Source organism: Parus major, chromosome Z (genome assembly GCF_001522545.3).
Source record: "Parus major isolate Abel chromosome Z, Parus_major1.1, whole genome shotgun sequence".
Lineage (NCBI taxonomy): Eukaryota > Metazoa > Chordata > Aves > Passeriformes > Paridae > Parus > Parus major.
Window position 1 is genome coordinate 60,253,162 of NC_031799.1, and position 17,182 is coordinate 60,270,343.

A 17,182-nucleotide genomic window follows, 5' to 3' on the forward strand; every position below is an offset into this window, starting at 1 on the left:
CTTGCAGATTAAATGGAAAATAGTTATGCTGTACTGTGCTGTGGCCATGTCTGCCCCATCCTTTTCCTCTTTTAACTGACAACTCAAACCCACCAGAAAGATCTGCCTTGTTACAGTTGTTTTCTTATGCCTTGACTAAGTTTTCCTTAATTATTTCTCTGATTCTGTCAGCAGTGTTATTGACCACAAGTTTAAAGGTTAAACAAAGCACCAAACCTGTCAGAGTGAGTGAAACCAACTGGTAAAGTGCTATCAGAAAGCAATCAGTGCTAATAGGTACATAATGGCTAACAGTGAGCTGTTTGCACTGAGATACATCACCCAGACAGAACACAGAGCTCGATGAAATCACACTTAAAAAAAACATAGAGTAACAGCCAGCTTATAGCTGAAAACAGCAACACAGGGCTCTGAGTCCACAAACTTTTTAAAAATAGCACACACCCCAGTTACTAAGGCTTTGCCATATCTCAAGTTCATCACAGGGCTTTTCTTCCACAGCATGTTTGACACAGGAATTTAAAAATTAAATTTCTTTTTTTAAAAAAATAAAAAACAAACAAAAAAAACTGGTTGGAAAAATTTCCTTGGGATAAAAGGGCAAATGTCAAAAATTTAAAGGCCTTCAACCTTTGCCATCATTTTTCTAAAATAGTTTGAGGAAGTTGGCAAAGATGGCTTGTAATTTCTTCTTCTTCTCCTTCTTCTTCTCCTTGTTTTTTTTATTTCAATGTCACTCAAAGATATATTGTTAGAAATGCCTGTAAAGTTAAGTCTACAGTGCTCAAGAGTCTGATCTTTCAAGAAGTTAAGAGTTATAAGGTATTCAGTATCAATAACTCAATGAAATTTAAAAATGAGCAGCTCAGTGCTAAGCACAAATAGGTACACAATTTGTTCTATGGTAGGATTTCATTTCTCTTTGAATTCATCTAAGAATGCATATGGCAGTACTATCCCTCTACACATAGCAGGCATTTCTTCTTCCCAAACTCGATAGAAGAAAAGCACAAGTTAAAATTTTCCTTTTGAAACTTAGATGTACACTACCTGCTACCAAGAAATACATTGCAACAAAACCTTGGCCCTCTTCCAGGTGACACATTTTTGTATGGATCAACTATTTTCCAAGAAATGTGGAACATCTTTTACATAAAATAGGGATATTTGTGTTTCACTTTGTGCATTTAGAATGATCTCTTAAGGAACTGTCATTTCCTCATCCCTCCATAAATATTGAACAAAATAATTTTCAGAAATTAAACTCTTTTACAAAATATCTGCCACTCCTGCTTCTGAATGTAAACAGAATCATTTACCTGTTTCTAGGGTATATTCCTTACAACTCTTATGGAGAATTTTCTGTCTCACTAATACTTTTTAAGAAGTGATGTCGGCTACTTCATCTTTGGTAAAAAATGTTATATAATGGGAACTGAAATAATAACAGAAAACTGATTTTTATTGAGTTTATACATATTGATCATGTAAAGCAAAGTTCCGACTTCAAATAGCATTTGAATAGTTTGTTCTACTCTTACTACCCCAAGGAGACCACCAGAATAAAACATAGTTTTGGAAAACTCTGTCATGACACAGACCTTCCAGTTAGATAATGTAGATGTTGTCATACCACATTACATGAGAGGTTTATCTAACCCTGTTTTCTGTCCCTCAAAGTGACATCACTTATTAAACAATTTAAGTGAAGAAGATGCAAGAACTTAGCTGCAGCTTGAGTGCTGGTCCCTGACTTGACTGTAAAAAATACCAGATTTTTAAAATATCTTCAGGTTTTTAATCATTGCTTTGGCCAATTTTGATGCTCACATAAATTTTTCCTCCATTAAATGGTTTACTTCAAATTTTGTTGGTTTCACTGAATGCTGCTGTATTTTCTTGCAGACAGACAGGAACAAAAAATCCCAAGTTACTTTCCCTTTAATCAAATAATTAAAAACTATGTTACTCTCACTAAGGTTTTCTGAACACTCCTAAAGTTTTCTCATCTCCTGCATGAATGTTTTCTCACTGACACACTTTTTTGAGACTATGAAAGACACTCCTAGTCATACTGCAACGGTGATATATGGAGTAGTTCGTGGTAGAAAGAATTAAATACCTTTTTGGAGACTATAAAAAAAATTCAGAATATGGAACAATACTATTTCTTTTTAATCTCGGTATTGCCAGATATTTCCAGCTTTTCAAAGATACCCATTTTCTGGAGGGTTATGCATATAAAGGGATTAAACTCTAAGAGTTGAAACTGTTGGGGGAGAAAAAAAAAAAGCTTCTAAAAATGTGCCACTTCCTTACATTTTCAAGGTGGTGCTTAGTTATCTTTATGTCATAATTCATAAAAAAGGAAAACAATGAAAGTCCTAAACAAACTAACCAATAAAATACAAAAAGCCCTAGTGTTGAGGGTGCCAAAAAACAGCTTTAAAGATTCCCCTTAGACTGAATCACAGTGTTCATATGAACACTGTTCATACTGTTTTTAGGACAGAGCTCCAGAGCTAAATGATATCATAAGGAAAATTTAAAATAACAGAAAGCTATCTCTGAATTTTAATCTGGTGTCTTCAATTTATAAAATGTATCAAGGTTTTCTTAAGGTAGGAGAAATCAGGATCTTGTTTGACCTCTTTTTTAAAGAATAGCTTCACACCACTGAGCTTAGTACTGATTCAGAAGAAATTTGGATCAGCACTATTATTTTCCCCTTGGAGCAGAAAGAACAGAGCTGACCATATTCAATGGGAGAGATCTGTTCAAAGCATAGTACAATATGACTGAACATTTCTATAAAAAACTTCTAGAGCGAAGGCAAGAATAATTGATAATAGTCACAAATTGGAAGTGTGTCTGTGGAGAGAGATATTTGAAAATAAGTACTTTAGAAACTTTTAGAAAGATCTGTAAAGTGTGCTTTTATTTTGGGAGTTTCGTCTACTTAAAAATAAGACTTTCCACCTATGAAATTATGTGTATATTATGTATCATTTGTACAAAGGGTGCATATTTATCTCCTTATATAAAAAGAAAAAAAAATTCTTTGTTTGAAATACTGATCCAAATTTAAGTAACTGAGTTACTTAATTACTGAGTTTAAATTCTTGAAAGTTGATGTTTAAAATGGAAATATTAAAACCCTGAAATGAACACAAAGTGTTATTATCCTTCACGACAAAAGTAATTGCTGAGCTGTCTGCTCAGCATTTCAGATTTTCTCAAGATCTAAACAAAAGTTTAAAAGTTTTTTGTTTAAAAAAACAAAAATTGTCCACTTTCACAAGACTATAAAAAGGCATTGTGAGGTTAACTGTAGCAAAGCTCAACTGGAGAGCTGCATAATAAACTATTAACCAAGTAAGAGTGCAATTTTTTCAAGTCCTACTGTAACAATTCACTATAAAAAAAAATTAAATTCAAATGAATGACTTGAGTTTCTCTTTGTTGGATGAAATAACCATGCAGCACTACATTTGATCATCAAATTATTTCTTAATATCCCTAACAGGTAAATATATAGTAATTATTAAAATCTTAGTAAAAAAGAGTTTCCTAAACAACTTGGATCACTTAAATTTTTCTACAACTCTTGTCCAACACTTCTTCAATTCTTCATTGTGCATTTATTTGTACATTTGTGTTTTATTTACATTGAGACCACTGATTTGTGGTATCTATTTCTTTTTTTGCTTAAATCATGTTAGTATTCAATTCATGGTATTAATAACAATTTTCTGTGGAAAATGAAAGATTGACAAAGCATATTTGTATAAAATTACAGTATTACAAGGCAGAATATATAAGTCTATATGTGTATGCATACTTTTTAATAAGCATAAACCCAAGACATTTCATTTAACCTTTAAATTATAATTGCTTTCTTTTCTTTTTAGAGTGAAAAAGTCACTAACTCAAGCTGGCCAAGAACAGCACAGATATTACTCAAACCTCTATCTACCCTCTCTTGATTTTCCTTTATTTGGGACCATTTGTGTGGTTTAATATTGAATAATAATTCTGCAGGAATTCTTTGTTAATCATGGACTGTGTCACTTGACCTTGAGAGCATTCTGTACAGTCTAAAAATAGTGTGTAGTATATTCCACAGGTCATGCAGGATGTTCACCTTGTGACTGGTTGTTATAAATAAGGGCTTTGGGGTCAAATCTGTCTTTTCTTTGAAGAGGTTAGAAGGTTTCACCCAGAAAGCAGCATCAGCCCTGAGTCTGGAAAGACAGTTCCCAAAAGGATTCTTTGGGCAAGCGCCTCTAAATAGCTAAGAGTGAGACAAATGGCATGGCAAATGTCAGCTTACATAAACCCAAATGAGAAAAGATGAGAAAATTGTGCCCTTTCCACAAGGACAGAATCTAACTGCTCTAAAATTATTTAAAAGAAAAGTATAACAAACCAAAAACACATTCCAAAATAAGAGAAGTTTACATATTGCACTCTTACTGTTGTGCACCAGTGTATATCCTAGCTTGGTTTTGCATAATGTAGTGGTTGCACACTTTGGATAGAAGGGTATCTGTCATCTGCAAGTTTCATCTTGTTAATTCAAACTATTTTTACATTTCCATTCAACTTTAAAGCACAATTTGAATGCAGGAAATCTAATTTATCTGGTGCTATTAGCTCCCTGGTGCTATTCAGTTCCTCCTCCCCATTCAATAATTGCAATAGTGTGATACCTAAGTTATTGGAGGGAGGAAAAAAAAAAGTCAAAAACTCATAAGAAATTCATTCAAGGTGGCTTTGGATTAAATTTGACCTTTAAAATCTAAGTTTGCACCCAAAGCCAAAGAATCAAGAGCTTTTTCATTCCTGGTCAAAACCTTTGCAACACAGCTAAGAGGGTAGTTCCACTTTTGCATCATGGTGATCCACTTTCACCATGATGAAGACTGAACAGCAGAATCTATTTATGGTTTAATGTAAGAAGGAGGGCAGCAGTTCAGATTTTACAGAAGCAGTGGTGGTCAATGAGCTGTTAAACTAATGATCATGCTGTAGTCAGAAATGGATGTTTTTCTAACCTGCACAACAGAGAGACGGCACATAAATCCTATAAAGACATTTTAAAAGGTCCTTAAACAGAGTGGAGCTAATATAAATATTTTAATCATTTATATGCATTGTTGAGTTTCACTTAGATGTCAACCTACAACAGCTTTTGCCTAGCACATTATTAGTTTGAGTACTTGAAGGGACATTATGTAAACACCAGTGCCACTGTTGGGTGAGGTTGAAGGCCACTGATATTAATGACAAGTATTCAGAATCTATTGAAATTTTTCTGATTTATAGATGATGTTCTGATCTAGTTTGCTAGTTTGCACAACTCATTTGTTGTGCAAAGTTCAGCATGCAAGTTTCTGGGGGAGTAGCAACTGATGTGAGGTAATCAAATCTAAGGAACTGTACAACAAAGCATACACGATCTGTATGTGTTCAAAGGAAAGAGATAAAATGCAAGACCTAGGAAGAACTGAGGGCAGATGAATCCACTAAAATCTTACACATCAGACATCTATTTTCATTACAATCTAGAATGGTGTCAATAATATCAGAATACAATACTTCCTGGAGAAGAATTTACCTGAGGTCAGAATATTTCCAAGAAAGGCAGAAGGCAGGTGTCTTCAAACTGAGTGCCTCCAGATCACCAGTCTCCTGCAAGCACAGTCTGGTTTGAGATGAGCAGAGACCTAGAACCATTTCAGTTGGGATTGACTTAATTTTAGAGCTCATGGGAGCCCTTACGGGGAAAAAAAAGAATAAATGCAAAGCACACTCTCGTCCATTGAAGAAAAACAGAAAAACTCAACTTTGTGTTGTAAAAAAGAAATAACATAGATGATGAAAAATAAAATACAATCCCACAAGTTATCTGCAAACAGAGCAGTAAATTCAGAATAGCTATGATTAGTTAATTCTCTGAAAGTAGAGAAGCAAAAAACAGAACTAAAACCCCCACATTTCCCTCTCTGTACCTGTATTTGGAAAATATTGTTGCTCTCAGCTACATCTCAGTCCAGTTCATGGCTACAAAAACTCCCCTTGAAAGAGAAAAACCATGAGCTCCCAAAAACAAAAGGAACCTGAGTCACATGGCATCACTTTTAAGAGAGCAGAAACTCAGACTGAAACTCCAGTTCAGGGATTTTTTTTTTCATTTTGCAAGTTTTTGTCCAGGCTTGAGTGTTGAGTCATTCACCAAAATCATTCAACTGAAAAGCTGTGTAAAAACCCAATTTCAAAAGAGCTGAATTTTTGATAACAAGGATATTAGACACCATAGCAAAATACAATGTTACTTTTCTGCATTGGGCTTCTTCAATAGACACAAGTGCAGCATTTGTGTACCCCATGAGCATATAAACCCCCTACCCTGCCTGAGATTAATTTTCTGGTGACAGGCTGGAGTCCTTGTACATAAAACTACTACCGCTACTTCTTCTAAACCACCATGTCTAAGCTAATAGATAGTAATAACAGTATAATTAATAGAACTGGCATATTGCCATTTATTGCTGGATATTGGGTCTTTCTCTTGTTCACTGTTAGAAATACCAAAATGAAACTTCTATCAACTTCAGCATCAAGATTTGTCTTCAAAAGCCCTTGTTTTTATAGGGCACCATTAGACTTGCTTGTAAAATCAGCTTCTGGAACAGAACAGAAATAAATCAGCGTTTAGGTGGATTTGGTGGGTGGAATTTTTAAAATTTAAATCACAACCAACCAATTCTATTAAATAAATCAGTGCAGGATTGAAAAAAGTCTTTTTTCTTAGTATTCTCCATGCATCTTCTACAATGTTGTACTCATATAGGACCCTTTTTATAAGAAAATTATTCACATGAGAAATAAGAAAACAAGGTAACAGATTATCAGGAGCTATTTATACCAAAGGATTAAGCATAGGATGAAAAAGCTGGTTTCCCCTTCAGTTTAAATCTTTGCAAGAAATGCAGCCTGACATTTGGTTAAATACAGGGAGGTGTATGACACTATATATGTATTCACTGAAGAAAGGCAATGGCTTGAGAATAGAAATGGGGATCACCACTGAGATGTTTATCTGAAGGACTGCAAGGAAATTACCTTACTTTAAAAATTCATTATACTGCTTTCATAAGTTTCAGTTTGCTTTGTAAAGAGCAGCTTCAAATGCTGGGTTTTTTTCTGTTGTGTATTTTTTTTCAAACATTTGCAAATTACAGACAGAGATTGCTAAACTTGCTGCCTCCTCTGGTTCTGGCCAGGAAAGGGTTAATATTTGCAGCAGGCTTTGGGGTCATTCTATACCACCTCTCACCATGCACAGGGTGATAGGGACATTCTCCCTGTTTGCAGTGTGTGATCAGGTGACACCAGGTTCCACAAGGTGAGCCATTGCAGGTGAATCATTTGCTTACCTTGCACATTCTGCTATTACTATTGATGTTACTGGTAGTTTTCTTATCTTACTGCTGTTTACAGTAAACTGTTCTTATTTTAACCCATGATCTTTACTTTTAAATGCCTCCAACTCTCTTCTCCATCCTTACACCATGGAGGGGGGGAGGAAAGTGAGCAAGCAGCACATGGTCTGGGATGTTTCAGTGGGAATAAACTGGGGAGTACCATCCCTAAACCATGATACTGCCAAATCTCCAGAGTTCCGCTCTCACATTTCCCTTAGAAAACTTCCTGAAGGAAAAATTCCTTCAACATTTTCAGACCATGCCATTCAGAAGGTGAACTTAGTTTCTAAGGCTGCACTTCACAGTGATCAGTAGAGCCTAGCAGCATCCCACAGGGACTGGGATATCTCACCCATTGTCTTGGGTTACAACAGAAGGTGCAACCAAATGTATTCTACTAACATGAGCTGTTCAAATTGGTGGACCAAAGTCCTTTATCTTCTCCATGACACCCTGCAGGGTGGGCCTGGAAGATGGACCCTGTGGGGGAGGCATCTCTGCTAACAGGACATCAAGGTCCAGAATGATTGATAGAATTACATCATCCCATTGTGACATGCCCCACCCTGTGGGAGGAACCAAATATTCCTACCTGTATGTAATCTGGAGCTTGGAACACCACAGCACCACCATGACGGGTGGAGAAGAGCTCTTGATAACCACCACTGGACCTCCAGAGATAGACCAGATCTTTCTATAGCATCACTGCTCCAACAGGACCACATCCATCACTCCAATTTGACTGCTGCCACCACCCTGACCAACAGGGTGTCATGTCACATTGTGATTCTGTTGGTATAAACCAGTCTTTCTGTGCTATTGCCTTTATTGTAATTTTTCCTATTAAATTGTAGTTCTGACTTGGAATATGTAACTACGTATTTGTGTGGAGTTAACTCCTCCCAGTGGTTTGCCTTCAAACCAGTACACTGTCATGTTCTCTGGTGTGATACCCATGGGGCACACCAAATAGGAGCACAGGACACTCATGCTCTGTCACAGATTTTACCAGGATAAAGGAATGACCTTAAGAAAGGGATGAATTTCACCAACCACTTTCCAGATCCTAAAAACTAAGGACAGTAAGAACAAGAAATCCAGTATCTTAATGAACAACAGGAAATAAATACAATTTCCTGAAAAAATTAATTGCTCTATGGCTTACTGGTAGAACACTCTGAAGCCTCCTTAAGTGTTTTGAGCCAAATTCTAGAGAATCCTGCAAATTTTACTTGTGAAACTGCCATACTGCATGCAAACTCTCCTTTTCCTCCTGTTCCACCTTCACTGCCCCCAAAAAAGGGTGAGTTATCAAGTCATTTTTTGTTTATCAGGGAAGAAATAATCAAATTGTGTTAAAGAATAAACAAATAGCATTCATCATGTGAGCCCTCTGGTTACAAGGGCTCACTGCATCTCATTGATAGGAACCAAACCATATAGCCCTTTGACAGGTTAGCACCCCAAATCCCTGTTAAATAAAGGACCACTATAGATTTATCTGAGTCTAAAAAGTGAAGCAACAGCTACTGAAAATATATCACAATAACAATTATTAATTATCCCAAATATCCCTGGGAATTGTCATTAATTTTATTAAAGCCACCCTCTCATCAGGGTCAGGCATTTTGCAGCAGAGTTTATAGGTGGAATTCTAATTATAAATAGCTTATGTTGGAAATGGAAGTCATCTTCATTGTGAACTTATCACACCAAAAAATGTCAAACTCTCAGACTTGGTGTCACTCATTTACCACCGGCCCATCTAGAAGCTGCTGTTGTTGGATTTAGTTTTAAAAAGTGTGTTGTCATTTGATACTTTAAAAATGGTAGTGATACCATTGGTGATTGGAGAGCCCTGGCAATGACCTTGTCCTTCTGCTAAGCCCCAGCTAATCCTAGGTGCGATACCTAAACTTACTGGCAACATGATTATTATCTGTGACTATTGATATTCTTATAGGTATACATGCTCCAGAAAGATGTGGGAAAGAAAGTAATAATATAGTGTAGAGATTAAATGTTTTTACTTCAGCCAATCCTCATATACTTCGCACATTGTTTTCATGGTTTTTGGAATTCTCAATATTTTTCAATCCCTCTATTTAATTGATGTTTTATACTCTTATAATATTTCATTTAATTAGAAGCACCAAAAGTCCTTACAAATGGCAGCAAATTCTGCTACATGTGCATTATATAAGCATCACCTTTCCAATATTGATTGTCTTTTACAATTGCTTTTGCCCTGCTGAGCATTTCATTTGAACCAACTAAGATAGGAAATCAAAGATTTTTGGGGGAGCTCTCCTTCCTACTAGACGATTACAACTATTAAAGCAACATGAGACCCCTATAATTTCAAAGCTTATATATAACCAAAAGCACACCTAGCAAATAACACAGATAGTTTTATAGAAGTATCACATTTTATGTCAAAAAATACTTTGGAAGGCATTTTATTCCAAGGTTGCAAGAGCCATAGTTTGAGAAGACAGACCCACTGGGAAAATAATTATTGCACTCCAACTTCCAGGTAGTAAGAATATATAATCAGCTACAAAATATAAATCTTGGTACAGCTGATTTTTATATAAACCACGGTTTCAGGTTTAAAATAAAGCTAACTAAGCACATACCAAATATTAGCAGTATCATATAACTTTCCACTTACTCAATTCTATGTTTAGAATAGAATCTCCAAATAAAAAATTTAAAACTATGGGAATTTTTGAAAGGCTGTTAAATTCAGTGTAGTGCTATAGAAAAATTTTGCTTTCCATTTTATTTCCATTTGTTTTGAGTTTCTGAGAATATACTAAATCATTTTATTGCATTATTTGTACAGGAAGTAAATGGATAGCTATTCAACATTTGGTAGAAATATCTACAAAGACTAGAAGAAGAGAATTTTTCAGAAGTTGTTCAAAAGCAGTGCAGACAGAAGCGTTACAAGTACTAGCTATATAACCATAGACCAGAGCTTTTCTCAGAGTTTCTTAACAAGAGAACAAGGGTAGCATATTCCCATTCTTCTAAGCCAAGCAAAAGCACTCATAATTCTAATTTCATGGAAAATAATTTAAAATATCTGGTTACTGTTCCTATAAAACTACCACACTGTTTGTCTGCAAGAACATTGGTTCCTCTTCCCCTTACACCTGGACCAGTTTTAATCCTGTCACAGGACATTTTTCTTCACCTAAGCAGCTTCCTCAGCCAAACCAGGAAGATGCTGGTGCAGATATAAAGCTTGGAAAACAAGAAGTTACAAACAAGAGATATTGAAAGACCAGCCTGGGGTGGCCACTGCTCAAATACAAACTTGGAGAATATTGCAAAAAAACAGATCCAGAAAATGCAAAATAATACCCACAAAAATTTGTATATCCTTCACACTTTCCCCAGTCAGGAGCAATCCAATATGCCAACAGACAACTTCTTTTGCTCGGCTTTTCTCTGAGCTCAAACCAAAATTTTCTTTTAGGCACGAAGATTTCAGTACCAATAGGACAAATATGTAAGGAGTAAAAAAAAACAAGATGCAATTTTTCTATGATTTTTAGCACCTCTGTATGTTACAAACTCAACTCTGCAACAGTTTTGCAAATGTTTAGGCAAAATCTAGAGGGCACATCTCCCCAGTCTCCTCCTAAGACTGAGTCCGTGGGACACAGAAGAGCTTCTGTCACATCAGCATTGTTCTATGGATACATTTTCCTTCTGACATAATATAGCCTTAATTTCTACAGTAAGATATTGCAGACCAAATACAATCATATTCAATCCTCAAACCAGTCAGATACTTAGAAGAGTAACACTGAATTCTGTGAAACAGAAAGCTTTCACAACCTAATGATTTGAGTTCCACATCAATGAAACATAGATTAGATTAGATTAGATTAGATTAGATTAGATTAGATTAGATTAGATTAGATTAGATTAGATTAGATTAACCAAACCAATTTCAAACACCAGCAAACTCTTGCATATGTGTCATGAGATTGCAGAGAATGTAAAGGGAAGAAAAATGTTATTGTCAAACCTGTATTACAAGCAGAATATTTGTACAACATTGTTTCTTAAGTAAATCAAGCAATTTTTTTGTGTTTTGGCTGCTTTTCTAGAACCTCTACCAATATCTGTTTAGCATAGCAGAAAGAGCAGAGATTGACAAAGGAGTCCACTCAACAGTGGGCCTTAATAATGTAGACAAGTTGAATAATTTCTTAGGTTCTAGTGCTTCAAAGACATGAGAAGCAGACAGAGAAAATTCTGACACAGGATCATGGAGTTGAAAGGGACTTTAAAGATCATCTAGTTCTAGCCCCCCTGCTTCTTTCGTTAGACCAGGTTGCTCAGGGCCCTATTCAACCTGGCCTTGAACATATTCAGGGATAGGGCATCCAGAGCTGCTCAACTTGTGCCAGTTACAACCCTCACACAGAAGACTTTCTTCCTAATGTCTAATCTAAACAGGTTAGATAATCACCTCCCGAATGATACCTGCAGCCAAGATGCAGTTTGGGCAGAAACTGTGTTTCAGTTGTGTGGGAAATAAAAAATGATACTCTGAGGGAAAAAAAAAAAAGCTGAGGTAACAAACTCAGAGAATGTTTTTCAGACTTATACTAGCTATATCACCTTAATTTACATAATTTTACATTTACTCTTTAAAACTTTTTAAAGAGTCCAGAAAAGGAAAACTTTGGAAAGACACAAAATATTTCTTCACAGGACAAATCATACCCTCATAAAACACTAGGAAACTTTCAGATGTGAAAAGCTAGACATGTCAGGTAGATGTGCAGATAAAATGAACATGTTTTGGTAGCCACAAGCCTTTCAGAAATGTTTGTTCCAACTTTAATATAATAAAAATATCACTTCTCCTTATCTTATGCTTCTCATTTGATTTCTTTGTATTCTCACACCACTACATGTAGAACAATATTACACCTTCAATGGTTATTCCATAGCTTTAAGTCAATGTACACCCTTATAGTCCAGTTTTATTAAAGCTTGTTTGCTGATTCAGTGAATGTATAGTGGTGTTAGTTTTTGTATTTGACTGTACCAGAGCAAAAGGAAAACAGCCTGCTGCCAGCATATTTCAACAACTAGCAGCAGTGCATATGGAAATAGAATATGTAGGTCTTGCAACTGTAATAAATAGTTTCTGAAAGAAAGAGGTCACTTTGGTTCTTATTGAAGGCAACTGGTTCAAGCAGAACATGAAAAAAAGTTTATCTGCATTGAAACTACACAAATACAATAACATCATAATTACAGTATATAATATATTAGGATGCCTTAAACTTTTCTTTCCTACAATATGCATGAAAAAGGAAATAAAATAGGTCAGCTTCTGCATAAAGCACTTCTAGCCTCACAAAACCTGAAAGTTAAGGGGACAGGGAAAACTTTAAATGCAGTCAATTAATTGCAAAGATTAATTTAAATGGTGTAAAGGAAATCAGATCTTAAGCTGCCCACCAATTTCCACTGATTTACACACATTTTTTTCTGTTTTGTTAAATATTTCTCATTCCACTTCTGCATTGAGGGAGACCTTCACAACCAGAAGATGAATCTTTCAAATAAGCTTCCTACCTGCAGAGAAATAATAAAATGCACACAAAGTGCTTTCAGGTTTAAGAAATGGGAAATGTAAATAGACATAATTTAATAATCCTCATTATTACAACCTCAAGAATTTACTTGAAAAATAAATGATTAAATATTTTTACAAATTCTTCTTTTTAGATGCAAGTGTTTCACAACCTTTCCCTAAGTTTTATTGGTTTAATTAACTGGTATTATGCCACAATAAAGTTAAAACAAGCAAAAAGAAGGATTTGCATCCCATAAATTGGATGTGCAAAAATATGTGAAAAAGGACAATAAAGATGTTCCAAAAATGCTCATTTCTACAACACTGTGCTTTTTCTTTCACCTGTACAGGAGCAGCTTTCAGGTTTTATCTATAGGAACTGCAATTAAATCAAGCTTTTAATTTTTTAAATCTCAGACTACGTTTAGATATGTGCATTCAGCAAGGCCAAGTACAAAATAAATGTAATTGTCATCTCAGTTGCAGGGATCACAAGAGTTTCATATTTCTTACCTGACTATGCATATTTTTTTTAATTTTTTTTTTCTATTAAGATTAAACAAAAAACTGATCTTACTGAAGGGATGTATGTCATCTAGCAAAACATCTATTAAGTCCATGCACTTTCACGAAAACATTTCATTTTTATTAAATCAGATTTGGTATTTGATTAAATATTGCACCATCAAATTTTTAATTGTTTCTTCCTAAGCTTCCTGGGGACTGTAGCTCAGAAGGAGAGATGCATGCAGAAGTCTATATGAGCAAATTAATCAGAAGCTACAGGAGATAAAGCTTTCTTCTGACCCATCTCTTTTGTCTGGTTTCTTACTAACAGAGGACATGACCAGGGGCATCACAATGCAGTACTAGCAGAGAAGGACACTAGATCCTTCTCAAATATATGTGTCATCAAAGCTTAGTTCCATCTCATAGGCTGTAAATTATTCTTTTTAGAAAACCCCGTATACCACTGTTTATCAGATGAAAACACTTTCTTATCAATACTGCTTTAAACTAAATTTGAATGACCCAACTTCAGTCCCTACATACACAGTAAGGTGGATAAAGGTTTTTAGGAAAAAGCCGTGATTTTATTAAGCCAGCGGATAGTGTAGGGAAAAGATTTGAGGTACACATACAGTCAAGGCAGACCTGTAAACTTTAAGGAGTTTGTTTCTAATTATGTTCTACTTATGGAAATGAAAATTAAACATTTTCTGTGCAACACAGAAGGGTGAATCAGTTAAGTGGGATCCTTGCAGAAACAGAAATCCAGATGAAATTGGTGCCATTAATGGCTTCTGGAAGTAAGGTCCTCCACAACAAACACAGTGCCCCCATTTAGTGTTTTCAAAGACAACTTAGTTAAAGTTGCAAGCCAGACAAATTTAATGTAGGAAGGTGGATAACACTCAGGGTTCAGTCAGCCTTCAACCTACTCAGTTTTATCCCTTGTGGCTTAATTTACTTCTTCTCTAATAAAATCCACCTGCCAGCTGTGATCTGCTTTGCTTTGAATAGATACTAATATTGTTTCATGGTACTGCCATCTTGGAAAACACAATGGTGCACAGGAACCAATTAAAACATACATTTCGAAGATTATCATTCAAAATGTGATTTTGTTCTTATTAGTTACTCAAGAGGGAAATTGTACAGAAACTCTAACTGATCATTTCAGGAAAAGTTTTTCCTATTGTATTTTACATAAGTAGCATAACTGTTTCCATGTGCTGAATGTAAATACAAAGCCAAGCACAACACAAATGGTTAAATGAAATTCATAAACAAACAGCAAATTGGGGTAGTCCAACTATATGCTTTAAAAGCCAAATCTGACTTTTCAGTTTTCAAAAACAACTTCTGCTCCCAAAGCATATGGAATTCTGCATGGGGATGGGGGCAGAGAAATATAAAAGTGGTTTTAAATGCTCAGAAAAACTTCATATATTTTCATTTTCATATATACCATACCATATATTTTAGAGTCTTGAACAATATGGTAACTAAGAATTCAGGTGAGAAAAATTTCAATTCAAGGTATTCCAAGGTAAGTGAGCTTTTTTTTCCCTGTTGTTTTGAATTTTAAAAACTATTTGCTGATAATGATAATTTGCGAAATGAATGTTACATCTTGACATTGCCATGCTTTAGCTACAATATAAAACATAGATACTGACAGTAAATAATAATTAAATAACAGTTCAATATTCCAAGCAAGACTCAGCCTGGCTTTTGATATCAAACATTAACTGAGCCAATGAAAAAAAAGTAGAATTTAAATTTTAAAAAACGTATTTCAAATGTGAAAGTTTCCTTTAAAAGCAAAATGTAAAACCCCTGAGCTGCGTGTTCCAAAGGCAGAAAATTCTTGGTTGCACACTTGCACTTAGGGAGTGGGAAAGAAGCTCAAGTAAATCCTCAATTAATTAATGTTTATAGAATCTGTATCTGTCAGGAAGTGACCAATTAATTAGACTGAAAAAAAGGAAGTGGACTTTAAAATGCATTAAGCTGAGTTGAAAATGGTAATACCCCCCCATTTCTACCCCAACCTCCAATGCCATTGTGAAATTTTCTTACTTTTTTTCTATTTCACTTCAGTTGCCTTCATTATAGTTGCGAGTAGTCCAAGGATTTCAGGCTATGAAACAAAGAATTACACCATTGACATTTGGGAAAGAATATGAGATCATTAGAAGTCCTGAGCAGGGTGGCCTATATGCTTTACTGGCTATTGCTTTGCCCTTTAACTGAAGTCCAGTACCTAAATCAATGGGACTCTTCTGTTTCTCTTTGAAAAGCACTCCAGACTCTAAAACACCTTGACCAGGAAGCTTCCTTCTGTTTGTTCCTTTGGGGTGTTTTTCCCTTTTTTATCTTAAACCATGTCTAAATAGTAGTATAGATTTTTAAGGTAACATTAAAGTTTGCTTTGGCACATATTCTCTGTTCATATCCTTGAAATATTTGAGAACAGAATATCAACTTTTTTTTTTCTGAACTCCATATTAATCACTGAAAATCACCATTAATCTCCTTTTTGTTCTGGTATTTTGTTGCTGAATTCCTCTAATAAGGTCACTACTTTCCTGTTTACTTCTGGTTGCTTGGAATTAATTCCAAGTATTTCTGAAAAAACTCAGCACCATCGGGTGCAAAATCCTGATGCTTACGTATTTGCTGCCCAAACTCAGCAATCCTTTGCTGTTTTTTTTAACCTAGTTAATTCCTGGGTGATTTTCTGTTCACTCTACCACACATCACAGACTTAAACTTCCTCTCAAAGGCTGTGTCAAGCTTTCACCCATCCTCTCCTCTCTGTATCCATGGTGCTTGGTGTTTGGCTCTCAAGGCTATCAGTTGAATTTATGAAGTGATTATCTCATTCGTACTGAACTTTTTCAACGTGTTATGCAGAGACTTTTCTTGAGCCATCTGTTATAAGCATATTTGAAGTTCTTTCCAACACTGCCCCTTAGCCCAATCCTGCCACTTTATTATATCTTTAACAGAAAAACATGGAAAACCTTGAACAATATCAATTGCTGTAAAACACCTTAGAAAACATTTCACAGAGGTTCAGAAAGACTATTAAGCAGAAGTGTGAACGGATGTGAGGGAAGAGTAATTCAGCTAAATAAGATGTTTCAAATAATTTCTCTCTAATTTGCAGGTACAGACTAAATTGTACTTATAAAGCAGTTAGAAATTTATTTTTCCAAATAAAATTGGTTTTTAATTTAAAATAAAACTTGGGAAAAAATAATTCTTGTAATTCCTTCTGGATTAATCTTGTTTCAGCTGAGAAAGGTGGCAACACACAGGAGATTTTTCCAGTTCAACACAAGGAGCAGAAGAGGGTCTTCACCTGAGCTAATATCAATGACCCTGCAAAAACAGTAGATTTTTTTTTTTCGATTTTCTGTCCATAATATGTTTTATATCTTTATGTTACTTCAGTAGCATAACATTATGCTCTGTTTTCAATTGCTCTGAGACACTTGCACGCAATAGAACAAGACAGGCATTTCAGTGAGGCACATAGCAGATGCAGTGGCCATCAGCAGAGGTG